Here is a 3,062-nt window from a genome sequence, read left to right as displayed (position 1 = left end):
AACACAGAAGAACTACTTTCAAGCATTTGTGTATTAAGTGCCTAGGTCAGATTTTCAGACAGCTCTGCAGGGCAATTTTTGAGGTGATTCAGCACCATGTAAGGAAGGGGAGAAGCCCTGTGTTACATGAAACACTCTCCTGCTCATGGAAAGGCCAGTGGGTCAAACCTTCAGAAGAGAAAAATATGGCAGGCTACTTCTGGAAGCCTTGAGAGCATCAGGACCCCCATGGGGCAGTTCTCCTTTGTCTTACAGGATTACCACAAGTTAGATTCAACAGTAAGATCAAGGATCCCACTTACAGCACAGCATATACCAGGTGTCCTCGGCCCTGAAGGTCCTTTTGATGAGACACATAAAGACATCTCACTGCTCCCCCCACTAAGGATGCTTGCTATTGATGGGAACTGTCCCAGGCATGCACCATCCATATGCTATGTTACCTAAACCACAGGCTGGCTTTACCCTTTCCTTTAATGTCAAAACAGAACATTTCAATGGCAAAGGGATCCTAAAGCACACATCTCTTAACCTAAGTAAAATCTGAAAACATCAAACTTCCATTTTCCACTGAAGAGAATTCAACTTTGGCATTCCCCAACTAAATAAATCCTCTCTTCAGTGCACAAGTGTTTTTCCAAAGAGAACCAGTCACTACAGTAGGGATTACCCTAAATGTTATGGCAAATAGAAAAATTCTGAGTATATTTAACAAAATAAATAAGAGTATATATGGCCGGTGTGTAAGTTTCTTAGTTGAAGGCAATAGTGAATATTTTTTTGTAATTTCCGATACCCTCACGAAACGTCATCATACAGTGCTTAGAAGTCTTTTTGGCATCAGTCTATGCATATGCCTTTGATGAGACAGTCTGCTCAAATCACTTCAAATCACTATCATGTGTTTTTTTTTTCATTTTTCCCAGAAAAATGGTGGAAACTTTAAACCAACTAACTAATCTTATTGATAAAAAATCAGATTACTATTAATTGCTCTTTTAATTTCTATTTAAAAATTTTTTTTTAGGTTAGGACATCACTGATGTATTAGAATTGCACACCCTTAAAAAGTAATGGAAGGAAACACAGGAGACCATTTAAAAAGGTAAATCTTAGTGTCAGACTCGTTTGGCACATATGCTTGTATCTAAGATAAAGCCAGAAGAAACAAAGATGGGGTTTTCCAAGAATTCATTCATGCTGGCAAATGAGGAGGAGTTCTGCTCCCCTCACTAGACACGCGCCTTCCTCATGGGGTACCTGAGGATTCTGGAACTTTCGTTTGCAGGAAAGCATATACGTGGGGCCAGATCTTATTGGTTTCTGTGCCAGAGAACGTTTTCAACAATCCTTCTCTCTGGTAGTACTGGAGGACCGGCTCCGTCTCGATCTCATAGGCCTTCAGCCTCTTGATGACCGTTTCCGGCCTGTCATCCTCGTGCTGGACAAGCGGCTCCCCAGTCACGTCCTCCAGGCCCACAGTCTTGGGAGGGTTGAACTCGATGTTGTAGACACGACCACTGGCCGGGTGAATCCAGCGGGCTGTGAGACGCTGTTTAATGACCTCGAAGGACACATTCAGATTAATCACTATAGACCTTGTCCAGAGCTTCCGCCTGGGGAACTGTCCTTAGAAAGCCATCCAACAGCCAGCTGCACGGGTTGAGATGCTTCAGCTCATGGAGGCCCAGTCGCGTCATGACGTCGTCTGGGATCATCTTCCCTTGGTCAATGAAGGTCTTGGCTAGCATACCAATTTCCAGCACGTTGTCCTGGAGCAGGTCCCAGCTGGAGAGGTGCTTCAGCTGGAAGTGCTTCATGGTGAGCGACTACACTGTGCCCTTGCCCGAGCCAGGGGCCCCAATGATCAGCCTGCAGCAGCCGCGCAGACGCCCCCATAGCCGCGGGGTGAGGGCGCGCTGGCCGCACTGGGCCTCAGCCTGAAGAGCCCAGCGGTGACCTCAGCGCACCCGCCGGCGCTCCCGGAAGTGAAGCTTCAGTAAGACTTTGCTTGCGTATAATATTAATGTTGTTGTTATGTGCTGTTGAGTGTTGGAAACAGCCCAAATGTCCAACCACAAATGAATGGATTGAGAAATTATGGTACATTCACACAATGGAATACTATGCAGCACGCAGGAGCAATATCTTGTAAATTATCACCTAACTTGGGAAGTACTGGAGAGCATTATGCTGAGTGAACTAACTCAGTCTCATAAGGATAAATATTGTACAAGACAACTGCAGAATGAGGATCCAGGAGGGGTGGGAGAGGCTGGAAGCAGAGGGATGTGGATATACAGGGGAAAGTGGGGATTAATAATTGAATGTACAATGGGGGGCGAGGGAAATGGAAAGAATTTGTTTGAATCCGTATTGTTGTTTTTGTTGTTATGTGCCATCGGGTTGCTTGCAACTCATAGTGACCCTATGTATATCAGCCCTAAACTGTGCTCTGTCCTGTGCCAAATGCACTGTCTCCGAAACACCCATCCAGATTACCCCAGTCACTGAATCAATCCACTTCATAGAGGGCCTTCCCCTCCTGCGCTGTCCCTCCACCCTCCCAAGCATGATGTCCCCTTCCAAGGACCTCCTTACAACATGTCTTACAGCAAGCTCTTAAGATCCTCCTCAGTTTCAGCAAGCAGGGTGTTGTCATCTGCATAACGCAGATTGTTGATAGATTTTCCACCAATCCTGATGCCACACTTCTCCTCATAGAACTCAGCCTCTCGGATAATCTGTTCTGCATACAGGTTGAAAAGGTATGGAGACAGGACACATCCCTGGCGCACATCCTTCCCAATTTTGATCCATGCAGTGTTTCCTTACTCTGTTTTGACGACTGCCTCTTGGTCCAAGTATAGGTTTCACATTAGCACGATTAAATGTTCTGGGATTCCCATTCTTCTCAGAGTCAGCACAGTTTGTTATGATCCACACAGTCAAACGCTTTTGCATAATTAATAAAACACACATAGACATTCTTCTGGTATTCCCTGCTTTCAGCTAAGATCCATCTAACATCAGCTACAATATCCCTAGTACCACGACCCCTT

General features: G+C 45.4%; 1 pseudogene; it reads right to left on the bottom strand.

Annotated features, from left to right (window-relative positions):
• Positions 1 to 1,249: 1,249 nt before the first annotated feature.
• On the bottom strand, positions 1,250 to 1,899 carry LOC102859877 (annotated as a pseudogene).
• Positions 1,900 to 3,062: the final 1,163 nt, after the last annotated feature.

The sequence above is a fragment of the Elephantulus edwardii genome, unplaced genomic scaffold (assembly GCF_000299155.1).
Source record: "Elephantulus edwardii isolate Elephantulus edwardi_28Jun2011 unplaced genomic scaffold, EleEdw1.0 scaffold00152, whole genome shotgun sequence".
Lineage (NCBI taxonomy): Eukaryota > Metazoa > Chordata > Mammalia > Macroscelidea > Macroscelididae > Elephantulus > Elephantulus edwardii.
This window is presented reverse-complemented; position numbering and strand designations above follow the sequence as displayed.